Source organism: Eriocheir sinensis, chromosome 18 (genome assembly GCF_024679095.1).
Source record: "Eriocheir sinensis breed Jianghai 21 chromosome 18, ASM2467909v1, whole genome shotgun sequence".
In the NCBI taxonomy this organism is placed as follows: domain Eukaryota; kingdom Metazoa; phylum Arthropoda; class Malacostraca; order Decapoda; family Varunidae; genus Eriocheir; species Eriocheir sinensis.
The window spans coordinates 14919093-14934122 of record NC_066526.1 but is presented as its reverse complement, the minus strand read 5'-3'; the positions used below and the strand labels follow the sequence as shown (position 1 = coordinate 14934122).

The following is a 15030-nucleotide window of genomic DNA, read 5'->3' as shown; positions in this document are numbered from 1 at the left end:
GGAAAGAAAACGGTTGAAAAGGAATATAGTATCTTCCCCCTCACTCTCTTCAGTCCCTTAAATCCATTTCCTAACGTTAAACCACGAACAGTAAAATCAGAGAGTGTGTTTTCTTTATTTATATTTCTCCTTTTGATTCCCGGAGAAAAAAAGATATAACGGTTGAAGACGAATATATCTTTTCCTTCACTCTTTTAAATCAGTTTCGTAAAGTTAACCGGTAAACATGAAAAATCAAGAGTGTGTTTTCTCCATTTACATATCTCAGTTTTACTTCCCGAGGCAAAAAATAAAAAAGAAAAATGAATGGAAATTATATCGTCTCACTCTCGTTCAGCCTTCACCTTCCGTCAACCTCATTCATACATTCGTGGGGCAAGAAAATAAATACAAGGAACAAACAGAAGGAATAGATAAAGGAATAAATAGAAGGAAGAGATAGTAGAAAATATATGCACATTGTCTCACTCTCGTTCAACCTATTACCTTCAGTCACCCCGATAAGATAGACAAACTCCAAACAACCTCATTCGAACGCCGCTAGGGGCAAGAAAATCAATAGAGGAAAGAAATTGAAGGAAAAATAAAAGTAAATATATGCACATCGTCTCACACTCATTCAACCTATCACCTTCCGTCACCCCGATAAGATAAATATACTCCAAACAGCCTCATTCGAACGTCGCGTGAGGAGAAAAAATCATTAGAGGAAAGAAATAGAAGGAAGAAATAGTAGAAATATGCACATAGTTTCGCCCTCATTCAACCAATCACCTTCCGTCACTGCAATAAGATAAATAAACTCCAAAAAAACTCATTCGTGCGCCGCTTGAGTTCCTTCCTGAGACGAAAAAAAATATTAGTAGAAGGAAATACATGCACATCGTCTCACCCTAGCTCGTCTAACCTTTCACCTTCAATCATCAGAATACAAAGAAATTAATACACTCCAAACAGCCTCACTCGTCGCAGCGTGGGGCAGGAAAATCAAGACAAATGTCATTCACTCACAATTACATTTTCTGCCGCGCGTCTCGACCCCCATCCTCCTGACACGCGCCGGCATTAGATTAAGCAGCTGGCACGGTGGTTAAGTGCATGTGTGTGTGCGTGCGTGTGTGTGTGTGTGTGTGTGTGTGTGTGTGTGTGTGTGTGTGTGTGTGTGTGTGTGTGTAATTTCCTTTTGCTTTCTTCTTTCTTTCCTTTCTGCCTTCACCCTTTATTTCTTCACGTGTTAATTTCTATCCTCTTTCTTTTTCTTCTTCCTTCGTCTATATGCTTCTTTGATTTCCCTCTTTTTCCTTCCTTTCTTACTTACTTCTTTCTTTCCTACCTTCCTTTCTTCTCTCCCATTTTCCTTTCCCTTCCCTCCTTTCCTTCTTATCCTTATTCCTATTTATATTCTGAGACAGCGAGAGAAGAGAGAAACAGATAGAGGAGAGGAAAACAGCGAGAGAGGAGAAAAACAGCGAGAAGGGAGGGAGGGGAAAGGGAGGCTGCGGGTATAAATGTGTCTCTCTCTTAACAGACCGTGAAAAAAGCAGGTTACACTCGCTTACACGGAAATTGATGGTAGGAATCACGCGCCAAATCACCGCGCGGAATGGTCACGAGGGGGCATGAAAACGTAGCGCCCTCTAATAAACGTACGGCGCCAATTTTTAATACGAGGCCGACAACGAGGACATTAACACACGGGACAATGACGCGCTCCGCCTGGCCCTATACCATTATCACGACCATCACCTGGCTCCCTTTCAATGACCGAGAGGGACAGGTGAAAATCATGCATCAGTTTACCTTTAAGACCCCGAGAACACTGATACTTCACCTAGATATCACCTATTAGAAAGAACACTACCTGGCTCCCTTTCAATGACCGAGGGACAGGTGAAAATCATGAATCAGTTTACCTAAGCCCAAAGAACACTGTTACTTCACCTATAGGAGCAGCGATTAGCGGGCCATTTTTTTTCATTATTGTTTATTTTTTTTTTTTGGGGGGGGGGGAGGGCCTTGAGCTGTTTCCTTTGCTGTAATAAAAAAAAAGTCTCCCATTATAAAGAAACTACCTGGCTCCCATAATGACCGACAGGGAACGATGAAAATCACGCAACAGTTTACCTTTAAGGCCACGATAACACTGACTCACTTCACCTAGATATCTCGTATTATAAACCAACTGGATCCATTTAATTGACAGGGTTAAAGGTGAGAATCGTGTATCAGTTTTACCTTTAAGCCCCGGGAACACTGACCCACTTTGCCTAAATCTCTCCCATTATATAGAACACTACCTGGCTACCTTTTAATGACCGGGAGGGAAAGGCGAAAATCATGTATCAATTTTACTTATAAGCCCTGACTATGCACGCATCCGTAGACACACGGGAACACACGGAATCAGCGGCACATTTCACCTCGATGCCTCTTTTTAAAACGCACACTACCTAATAAATCCCTTAATGACTTGGAAGGAAAGGTGAAGTTATTAATCAGTTTACCTTTTAAGCCCCGGACAATGCACGCACCCCTAGACACACAGGAACACACGGGAACAGCGGCACGTTTTACCTGGACACCTGTTATTAAAACGCACACTACCTGGATCCCTAAAGGACTTGGAAGGAAAGATGAAATCATGAATCAGAGTACCTTGAAGCCCGGACTATGCATTCACCGCTGGACACAAGAGAACATAGGGGAACAGACCCAACCTCTCCTCGTTTCCTTTTCTTATCTTCTTTCTTTCCTTTCTCCCTTCATTTTTTACTACATTCGTTTCTATCTTCCTTTATTAATTTCTATGTTTGCATCACTTTCTTCCCCCCTCTCCCTTCCTTCCTTATTCCTTCTTCCAACCTACCAACCTTCTTTCTTTCCTTTCTCCCTTCACTTCTTACTGCATTCGTTTCTATCTTCCTTTATTCATTTCTATATTTGCTTCTCGTTTTTCCCTCCTCTCCCTTCCTTCCTTCCTTCCTTCTTCCTACCTACCAACCTTCTTTCTTTTTTTCTCCCTTAATTTCTTACTGCATTCGTTTCTATCTTCCTTTATTCATTTCTATATTTGTTTCTCTTTCTTCTCTTTTTTCCTTCTCTCCCTTCCTTCTTCCTACCTACCTAGAACTCTAAATATCGCAAAGGTGGAAGCAAGGGGTCAATTCACCTTTGTATAATGTTCAGGTGTCTCTGTCATGTGTTACAAGGGACAGCACCTGCAAACATTTATAGCGTGATTCAAGGTAAAAAAAGATCAGTTTTATCTGCTCAGGTGTCCCTATGCATGTTTTATAAAGGGCGACACCTGTGGCCTTACATAGCAAAAACGTGGTGTGATTCATTGGCAGTTTTCCTTTAATACCTCAGTTGGGCGTATGTGAGTTTTAGTAGGAACAACAAAAAGTAATTCAATAGCGTCGACCCGCAAGTGAATAACAGCTGACAGGTAACAATGCATGCACGCCTACACTCCTCTGAACGTGTATAATTATTCCCAACTATTCCTATAAACCTTAATCTCCCTCACCTCTACAGCACCTTTATGCACTAGTGGTTCAATACGCTTATAGCTCACTTATATTCTTCAGACTCACTTCCTGAGGGGTGAAAAAAAAGTTCGAGTCTGGCGCGTCGAGGAGGATGTGTTGTAAATGGCCGGGGATGTGGGTCGGTGAGTGCCTGAGTGGTTTTTCGAGTCCATTAGGCAATCCGGATGTATTTTTATCAGGAATGCTGGTGTATGTAAAATGGGTTTCAAACTCTAGCACTTCATCCATATCTATCTATCTATCTATCTGTATCTATTTCTCTCTGAAGGCTTCTTATTTGATTTCACTGACAAGCACTCACACGAAGTATAAAGGCCGAGGTTCAGTATGTAACTATGATAAGTGAGAAACAGCAGCAGCGGTAGTAGTAGTGGCAGCAGTAGGAGCAGCAGCAACAGCAGGATGAGGACAGTTCCTTTTATGCAGAGGGATCAGCAAGGCGCTTTCCTCAAGGAGGGAATGTTTATGGCGGTAAGGCCGCGTCGGGCACGGCACAGCACAGACAAGGGCATAATGCTCCTGACGTGGACAAAAAACTGATCTACATAAAGTGACAACCGATACACTGAGTGCAAACAGCGCTGCGGCTGCCTCGGAAACAAGATCTTTGTGATGTGTCTTGGCGGTGAACTGTGGACAGGTAAAGTTTGGTTAGAAAAAGGTGCAGAGTGAATGGGTGGTATTTACCTTAATGGAGCGTGGCAGCTGTCAGCCTCGGCCCCTGGGTGGGCGGTGCCGGGCAAGCCGAAACCCAGGGCAGGGAGGCGCCCTTGAGCTGCAGCCGCCGCGTCCGACTTGGTAGCTACTCGGCTGACCCGCCCACACCGCCGCCCATCACTCGACGCCCCACATGACGGGGACGGGGGTCGGTGCAGGGTGGGCGTGGGCGTGGGTGAGGGTGTCTTCCATCAAGTGTTCAGTGGGGGGCGTGTGCGGTCCACGGCGTGGCTGGCTCGGGCATGTCCCTCGGGCCGCCCCTCACTGCTGTGGCCTCATGACGGGGCACACGCGAGCTGCTCCTCGACACTGGCGCCCCGCCGCCCCGCGCCCCTCACACACCAAGGCTGGCGGGGCCGTCAAGACACACCACACTGGGTTGCGAAAACTACCTCCCAGCGATTGCCATGAAAGTGACGTAACGCTAACAAGAGCAACGGTCATGTGTGGTCAACAAGATCGGGTTCACGATGACCTACGCGACGGATCAAGAGCCTGCCACACGAGGGGCTCGCGGGGCCTCGGAGGGCGGCGTCACCCTCACACCTTTACCTCTCCTGGGCGTGCAATGCCAGGTGGCAGCGCGGCCTCTACGCGGGCAGAGAGATGATGCGCACTACACCCTTACTCGGTGAGAGTCTGGGCGACACTACTGTGGCTCCACTGGCTCGGTATTCAGGCGAATCGAGCCTGCCTGCCTGCTGCCCCGCTCGCTACTCTCACTGTCTTGTTCGTCCCGGCCGCTGCCCCCACCGGCGCCGCCACCATAGCCGAGGCCCGCCACCTCCTGTCCGAACCTTTGACACCGCCGACACTGCCGCCGCTGCTAACACACACACACAGTCATTCCCATCACACACTCCTCCGCCGCCGCTTCCACCAACATCACCATTCACAAACCCAACACCCACGCACGCACGCCAACACCACTACCACCACCCCTCCACCATTCCGTTCTCCCCTCCCCCACTCCAACATCCCTTACACAATCTGGATGCCGCCCACGAAGGCTTGCCCTCCCCACCTCCCCCTGACACGCCTCCCTTGGCTATCACCGCCGCCCCCTGCATCCCAACCATTGCCGCTTGCAAGCCACGCGGGTCCTGCCACTCGCTGCACCGCGCACACACCTTCGCGGAGACAGACGAAGCTGACGCGAGGCGAGCTGGCAGGGTGACTAATGAATTACGTGCCAGGTGAATACCCTCTCACCTTTGCTTTGCCTGTACCTGCACGTGATCAGAGGTGAGGCGTGGCGGTAAGCTAAGAAGACAGGAAGAAAAGAAACGGAAGAAATGACGTAGTAGTAAGATAAATGAAAAGACTTTGATGTGTGGCGGGGAAAGAAGACAGGAAAAAAGAAACATAAGAAATAACGTGGTAGTAAGATAAATGAAGAAGAGGAGATGATGAAAAGAGGAGGAAGGTTTGATTTAGGACACATGATGGTTTATGAAGGAGGAAGGAAATGGAGGAAAAGTCATATTTATATAAAGGCAGATATTAAAAACACGACGGGAAAAAGAAAAAATAAATGGGAAAAATGCGCATCGTAAAAGGTAAGATTAAATTGCATAAAATAATAAATGTTCAGGAGAGGAGAAATTTATATGAAAAGAAAAATAGTTACCCCCCAAAAAGTGATGATGGAAGGTGCGAATAACTTTATTTAAAACGTATAAAAGACAACAGATAAAGAAAAAAAGCCAACTTCCCCGAAAAAGGAAAGAATAATGTGAAGAAAAAAACGAAAACTCTCTAAAACCTTACGATAAATCCAGCGGTGCCTCACGAACGATAAACAAAGAATAAAAACACACGATAAACACCTCAACAAATCCCTTAAAGAAGAAGAAAAGAAAACACTCAAACGGTCAGTGCTTCCAACCTTCCCAGCGCAGGACAAACACCGCATGAAAAAAAGTCCAGTAAAAAACAAACAAAAAATAACAACAATAACATCACGAAGGCAGCAACAATAACAACAACAACACACTCTCCCGTCCACCACCTCCACACATTTCCCTCGTTCCAGGCGGACTCTTACCTGGTCTGAAGTCCGTGAAAGGAAGTCTCGCACCTGTGTCAAGACGGTGATTAACTTTTCATACACCTTATAAGTAACACGTCGTGGGGAAAGTCCAGGAACAAGACACGACATCTACTTATCTTAGGAGGAGGAGGAGGAGGAGGAAGAGGAGAAGGAAAAAGGTGATGGAGGTCGTTCGTTTCTCGTAAATCTCAGGTAAGCTCCAGGTAAACGGTGACTGCTTCCTTCCTACCTGGCCAGTTCTAATTACCTGTTGGACGGATTGGGGAAAGGGAAGAAGAATTATCCGCCCGAGACGAGAAATGGATCCGGAGGTTAATAAAGACAGAAAGTGGGAAAGAATGAAATGAAATAAAGAGAAAAAAACATAGAAGTAAATGTAGAAGTAAATAAAGATAAATGTGAATAAAGAAGTAAATAAGTAAAATAAATAACTAAGTAAATAAATAAAGAAGAAAAGGAAGAGAATGAAAGAAGTAAGGAAACAAAATGAAAGCAAAAAAGAAAGGAAAAAGAGAGAGAAAGCACGTCTCTACCATTACAACATTCCAAACGGGAGTGTTTTCCTCCTCATGAGACAATTTGTTGCGCCTTGCTCCCCCCCTCCCCTCCTCCTCCTCCTCCATAATTCCAAGGGGCGAAAAGGAGGAGGCAGGAGGGTGACTGGCAGCGTCTCAACATTCAATAAACGCTACTTAATGTGACTCTGCATGGCTGTTTGGCGACGTTTAGTTCCGCTTCTGCTGAACAGACATTATCAGCTGGGCGCGTCGACCCTGAGTTATGCCGAACACTGCCGCTAACAGGGAGAACGAGGGGAGGGGAAGAGAGATTGTGTCCTTGCCTTCACTCTACAGCCTCATTCAACCATTGCGAGGCTTACACACCCACATATTGATAAGGCTTTCGAAGTGGTTGTGTTAATATTGCCTTCACTCTACCGCCTTTATGAACCATTTCGAGACTTACACACCCACATTTTGATAAGGCTTTCGAAGAGGTTGTGTTAATATTGCCTTCACTCTACCGCCTCTATCAACCATTGCGAGGCTTACACACCCACATATTGATAAGGCTTTCGAAGAGGTTGTGTTAATATTGCCTTCACTCTACCGCCTTTATGAACCATTTCGAGACTTACACACCCACATTTTGATAAGGCTTTCCAAGAGGTTGTGTTAGTATTGCCATGTGTAGTTTTATGGGCCTAATGAGATTCTGACAAGGCTTTTGCGGCAAGTAAAGAAGACGAGAAAAAAGGAAGAAAGGACGTAGGAATAAGATAAATGATAAGGATTGAGATGTGTGGCGGGAAAGAAGACAGGAAGAAAAGAAACGGAAAAAATAACGTAGGAGTAAGATAAATAACGAAGAGATGATGATGGAAAAGAGGAGGAAGGTGAAAAAACACGCCTGATAACCTGATTGATTTCCTTTGTGGACTTTAGAAATAGTCATGATTTTTTTTTTTTTTTTTTTTTTTTTTACTCTCTCTGTTTAGCGTCACGTGCTCATTATTTATTCTTTCTTTGCATTTGACCCAACGTATTTAATGAAGAGCGAGGGGGGGGCTCTTCGTTTTCTTTTTTTTTCGGTGAGTGTGTCTGGAAGGGGGTATAATTCATGCTTCCATCCACCTTTCTTCCCCAACGAGATACTGAACTTCACTCTTTTTCCATTTTCTTCCTCACGGCATCACATTTTTTTCTCCCCTTCCGGCCCATTTCAGGCGTGTCAGAACCTCTCTACACACCTGGCCTCGAGGGGAGCATCTGGATACGAATTCTTTCAGGTATATGAAGGCCCCATTCACGCGGAAAGTAGATGAAACGGCTCTTTTACTTGCCTTGTGTGTGTGTGTGTGTGTGTGTGTGTGTGTGTGTGTGTGTGTGTGTGTAGCTCGTTGGTGATAGTACAACATCTTTCTCTTTTACATCGCAATTAGTTTCCCTTCACAATCAGGCGTTTTCCATGTAGTGTAAAGGTACCCAAAGCTACCTGGGCGGCGCTGAACACCTCCGCCTGGCGTGGGAGTCAGTGACGGGGAGATAACGTGGGAGGAGGCCGAGCACTGGACGGGCGGTCATCAATATTCTTCCTTAACTGATTTTACCCGCGTACATATGGCTGCTCTTTCTCTCTCGCATTTCCTTATTTTACTGTTGTTTCGTTTCTCTTTTCGATCACCTTGTCACTTGAGTCTTCGGTTTGGTTGTTACTTTCTTCCCCAACCCAGATTTTTCATTTTCGCTGTTCATGTTACGTCCTTTCATTCCTCTGCTCTACCATTTATATATGTGTTCTCAGCCTGGTTGCCTTCTGCCATTTTCCACTCTGAGTTTCAAACGTACTGTATGATATATATATATATATATATATATATACACACATATATATATATATATATATATATATATATATATATATATATATATATATATATATATATATATATATATATATATATATATATATATATATATATATAACGTGTCTGGTCAGCACAAAATATTATGTTTGTTGTATCACATTTTTGCTTATCCTGCCATCGATGGTGTGCTACCTGCTAATTACACCCGTCATGACGTTGGTACGAAAATAATGAAACAAAGGTGTTTCGAGGGAGTTGTGACCATAAATTCTTTGGTTGTGTTTGTGAGTTATTTTATTTAATATCATATATATCCAAGTACCCTAGTATGGTCACCCTTATAGATTATATCATTGGGTACCTATAGTTGGGTTATGAATAAAACATGCGATGCTCAACATACATTTATCAAGCTGTGTAGTCAGCACTTCGTTTAAAACACCGCCAACATCAACAGTTCAGCCTAGTTAGCATGATTTTACCAGACTGCCAGTCAACTATCGTCCGTGTGGGGTCTTCAGGTGTTCCCGAGCCCGCTGTGCTCTGCCCCGAGGTGGCGCGGCGGCGGCTCGGCCTCGAACAGCTGCAGAAGGTTCGAATATTTCACCTACAGTCAGTTTATAGCGGGTAATAAACGCAGTTTTAGCAACAGATATACCTCACTTATGGTTTCTCCCACTGTTTTTCCCTTGCTCTCTTGTAAGACATGCAGATGAATGTGTTCATAGTGACTGTGATGTTCCGAGCGTCGTCGATGAGGCGTCGAGTCGTGTGAAGCCCTCGAGCGACTCAGGGCAGCAGGGACTCCAGCCATTGGTGACAGTCAAGCAACACAACACGATCTCTACGAATTTCGATCAGATTATATTCCGTCGACCCATGGGCGTTCGAGACCGTTATCGACGATTGTAAACATACTCAGTTTTTCTCTTTGCCATTTTCCCTTAATTGATTTATTTTGTTTTATTTTTTCCTATCTTAGCTACCTGCCTATACGTCAAAAGTTTATTTTTTCCTTTTTTTTTAATTTGTCGACCTCTTCCACTTTCCCTTTTTCAGTCTAATTTTCCTTATGTCATTTCATACATTCACTTGTGTTTTTTTTTTCTGGTTCATCGCAGCGTCGTTTTGCCTGTAGTCACTCAAAACAATTATTTCCTCTCTATGAAATTTTCTCGTGTGTTGCTTCACCTAAAGCCTGGCGAGCGAGAGATAAGCTTTTGCTAAAAGATAGTTTTCATCTCAAAATAAATCAGTTACCGAGACCACTGAGGGGCTAGGCAGGGAGGAGGACAACGTATCGCAGAAAGCCAATGTAAGATGCTCATGAATAACCAATATTTATCAATCCTAAACAAGATTTCATTCAGACTTCAAACTTCTTTCCATTTTCTTAGAATAAAGTCCTTTCGTTTCTGTCCCAATTAGCGCTAGAGACAAGTAAATATTTATCAACTCTCTGTAAGGAAGTCAATCATCTATAAATGGACAGATGAGACCGTCTCTAATAGCAAGCAATTTTTCTCTTTCTCTCGTATCATCGAAATCTTTAATCAACTTTCTTCTGTCTCAATCCCACTCAGCAATAACGACAGTAAATATAGATCTCTACAATCGTAAGGGACGCCTACTTTCTACATGGACAGATGCAGCTTATCAATTTATTTTTTCTCTTTCTTATCATCAAAATCTTCCGTTATATTTCTTCTCTCCTTCCCAAATCACAATAGAGACAAGTAAATATAGACCTCAACAATCTCAAGGGACGCCTACTCTCTATATGGACAGATGCAGCTTATCAATTTATTCTTTCTCTCTTATCATCAAAACCTTCCGTTATATTTATTCTCTCCTTCCCAAATCACAATAGAGACAAGTAAATATAGATCTCAATAATCGTAAGGGACTCCAACCCTCTATATGGGCAGATGAAAGAGTGTCAAGTTATTTTTTTCACTTTCGTATCATCAAAATCTATCTTTCTTCTCTCTCTTTCCCACTTCGCAATGGAGACAAGTAAATATAGACCTCAGCAATCTTAAGGGACTCCAACCCTCTATATGGGCAGATGAGGGAGTGTCAGGAGCCCCATCGCGGCCACGGATAACAACCCCATCAGGAGCAGCGTGAGGACCCCGGGAGGAGCCTCGAGCCTGCCAAACAGTCACAGCGGGGTGGCGGCGGGGCGGCTTTTGGGAGAGAGGGATAGGAGCCGATTATCTACGGGGCATCAGCGGTTACCTAACACGCCCCTGCACGCCGCCTCCTCCCTCCACTCCGTCAGGTAATGATAACTCCCTGCGTGGAGCGTCCATTAGTCAGCGTCGCAGTCGAGAACTCACAGCCTCTCAGGGGGTACTGCAGGGGCGAGGCGGACCGCTGGTGATGGATGGCAGTGTGAAGGGCCAGCACCTCCACCCACTCCATCCCCCCCCCCCCCCCTCTCCAATCATTAGCCCTACGTGACCGATTGTACTGCATTGGCAACACTGGTGACACAACAACCACTTCCACTTACTGCTACTTCCCGTTTTCCTCATTTTCTTCCTCTTGTTCTTTTCATATTATTATTACTTTCATTCCACGTTCTTATTTCTAGTATCATCATCATCATCGTTTATTATTCCTGTCCTTTTTTCTCCTTCTCCTCCTCCTCCTTTCAGCACACACACACACACACACACACACACACACACACACACACACACACACACACACACACACTCAAACAAACACACACAAAGAACCAACAACATTACGTCGCCGCTCCCCCGTTATGTCTTTCCTAATATGGCCTGACACCCTCAAATCATCCGTGCATATCAAAGACACACACATGCACGCACGCACACGCACATGACCTCCCTGCATGCATCACAAGTTATAATTACTCTGCGTTCACCCTCACACTCTACCTACTCACCCTCCTTTCACCTGCGACATATTTACTAAAGTTTCCCCTCGCAGGTCCTCCACACTGCATGCACCCCGCCGCCTCCTCACTCCGCCGCCCAGTGTTGAACAAGATTTTAATTTCATCGACAAGCTTGACACGGCACCCGCTCAGTACAGAGATAAATGAAGTCCCGTCGCAGTGTTGATGCCTTCTTTAACTTTTACAGGCAAGCGACTGAACTGATTAAATTACGATATATATTCACTGACGAGGTTATAATTCCTGCGACATGCGTGACACGGCGGGATATCAATGCTGAGATGCCATGGGGATGCCTTCTTGTGGATACAGTTATGGAAATGTTAATGTAAAACGAAACGCCTGACGGTAAGACGAGAGAGCTAATGCGGGTATACTTTATTTCCAGATACAGTAATCGAAATATTTATTTATAACGAAAGACCTGACGGAAAAATTAAAAAGTTTATGTGGATACTTTTTTTTTTCTTATACAGTATTAACAATATTGATGGAAAATGAAAAAAAAATAGATGGAAAGACGAGAAGGCTGATGTGGATTCTTTCTTGCGGTTATAGTGATGAATATATTAATACAAAACAAAAGAACTAATTGAAAGACAAGGAAGCTTCAAACAACGTGATTCCATTGATAAGACTGGCACGAATGGAACTCTATGCACAGACAACGGCAATCACTGAGCGCGGATCCTTCTCTTATAAAAACACGCTAATGGAAAACTAATTAATGGCGTTTGATTACTTTAAACTCCTTTCCAGACACTTCAAACGTAAAATTACAAGGGGAAACTAAAAAGAATTCATTATAGAACCATTAGCTAGTCAATGAGATGAGTTGATGGGCCTTGATTACTTTCGTTAAGGTCTATACACTTCTAACGTAAATTTAAAAGCGAAACTAAAAGTAATTATAGAGCCAAATAATAGTCGACAGAGAGTGAACTATTTTCTCGTACTCTCATATGCGTGTTAATGGGCTTTCAATACTTTCATTATGGACTTTTTTATACACTTCTAACGTAAAATTGCAGGGGAAACTAACAGGGAATCATTAAAAATCAAAAAACCCAGTCGTCAAGGAGTGAACTGTTCCCTCGTACTCTCATATGCGTGTTAACAGGGCTTCATTACTTCCATTATGGTCTTTTCTATACACTTCTAACGCAAAACTGCAGGGAAAACTAGAAAGATATCATTAAAAAGCCAAAATCCAGAAGTCAGGGAGTGAACTATTCCCTTGTACTCTCATATGCGTGTCTATCCGTAATGTCTCTTGCGGGGCGTCGATTCAATGAAAGAGTCGGGGAGTTATGAGGATGAAAACACGTCCGGAGCAGAGACTGAATTAAAATGAGCCGCGCCGAGGGACGATTCGACATGACACGTCCTCGCGCGCGGGTCCTCACGCTGAATGTGTTCCCTCACGTTCAGGAGCGTCCGCCCTTAAATATTCCTGAAGGCGAGTGAGTTATAGGCAATACATATGAGAGAGAGAGAGAGAGAGAGAGAGGGGGGGGTATGTGTGTGTGTGTGTGTGTGTGGGTGTCACCCCTACCACACACACACGCAAACACCTCAGGCAATGATATATGTTTTTCACCTTCCTCGACCCGACCCCCGATTCTGGCAACACTGGCGAAGATTGGAAAAAGAACGAAGAAAAAAACAAACTGAAAAATAAACATAACCAAAACCACCCTTATACCACCCGGTCCTAGAGGCGTCATTCCGTTGCGAGGATCATCACTACCAAGGCAGGAATGAAGACACGGAGCGACGCATTCCCCCCAATAATTTTAGTCTCATCACCTTTGCATAATATTTCTATCATTTCTTTATTTGTCGGCTCGGTTTAATAAGCGGAACGATCAGACATTCATCAAGGAGACAGTGCAGGACGCCAGGTGCTTAGCCGACGTTAATTAGGAAGGGCAGGTAAAGGTAAGTTTTGCAGATGGGCTTTTCTGTCTGGATAGGATGGTGTGGTGCGTGGAGGCTTGCTTTAGGGGACTGTAGGGGGTGAAGGCAGCGAGTGAGTGAAGCGAAGCACCCCTGACGCATGCTCCTTGTTAGTTAGTTAGTTAGTTAGTTAGTTAGTTAGTTAGTTAGTTAGTTAGTTGGTTGGTTGGTTGGTTGGTTGGTTGGTTGGTTGGTTGGTTAGTTAGTTAGTTAGTTAGTTAGTTAGTTAGTTAGTTAGCTGGTTAGTTAATTAGTCAGAAAGTCAGTCAGTCAGTCAGTCAGTCAGTTATTTAGTTAGTTAGTTAGTTAGTTAGTTAGTTAGTTAGTTAGTTAGTTAGTCAGTTGATTAGTTAGTTAATTTTCTGTCTACTGAGCTTTTTTTCCCCATGAGCTTCTTCCGTTACAATAGCTAAAGGAGGAAAGCGGGAGGCGGGGTGAGAGGGAAGTAGCGAAAAGACAATGGATGAAAAAGAAACGTGAAGGAAGAAAGGAAAGGGCAATGGACACTAGAGATAAAAGGTGATGAAAAAATGGTAAAGAGGCAGGAAAGGAAGGAGGCAAGGAAGGGAAGGGAAGGGAAGCGGAGGCAATGGAAACGTTAAAAGAGAAGTAAAGAGCAATGTGGGGACACCTCGAAAATAAAAGTCTAAAAAGAAGAAGAAAAGTAATTAAAATGGACAGGAAGAAAACGGGGAATGAGAGGGAGAAAAGAGCGCATCGCGAGGAAGGGACACTATAAAAAATATATATATAAATGAAATAAGAAACGGGAAGGAGATGGGAAGGACGCAATGGATACTAGAGAGGAAAATAAAAATAAAAATAAATGAAGAAGACGGGAAAGATGGAAGGAGGCAATGGAAACGCAAAAAAAAGGAAAAATAAAGGGTAATGGGGGACGCCTCGGAAATGGAGGAGTCAATAAAGGAGAAAAAAGTAATTAAGATGGGCAGGTAAAGGTAATGTATGTATGCCGGAAGAAAACGGGAAGTGGGAGAGAAGCGTGAAGGAAGGGGCGGAAGAGAGCAGGGGAAACTAAAGAAAATAAGAAATAAATAATGAAAATAAAAACAGGAGGGAGGAGGGAAGGAGAAAATTAGTCCAGTAAATCTAGCATAAAATTGTGCCCAACCTAAAACAAATTGCAATAGATTGTTTCTCACTTCTGAGTGACTTGACTAGTCCTCAGGTACATCATACTAAAAATCCCCATGAATCCATGTGGTGGTGGGGGGGGTCACATTTTGCCATTTAATTTTTTTTAAAGTATCTATATCAATAAGAAATAATAGTTTTAACACAAAAAACAAAAAAATAAAAATTGTGATTGTTTTATAAAATGGCAGGTTATTTTACAACAAAGATAAATAAATATAAAAAAAAATAATAAAATATTACATTTTGATTTTTTATTTTTTTTTTTCAATTTCTTCCTCAAATTAGTGGC

At 43.5% G+C, this 15030-nt stretch overlaps 1 long non-coding RNA gene across 1 annotated transcript in view; it reads right to left on the bottom strand.

The window, feature by feature from the left end:
• LOC127000361 (uncharacterized) overlaps positions 1 to 5080 on the bottom strand; it is a 50682-nt gene extending 45602 nt beyond the window's left edge. The window contains exon 1 of the long non-coding RNA XR_007753943.1: positions 4239 to 5080. This is a non-coding gene — a long non-coding RNA (uncharacterized LOC127000361). The remainder of the gene's footprint in view (positions 1 to 4238) is intronic.
• Between the last annotated feature and the right edge of the window lie 9950 nt (positions 5081 to 15030).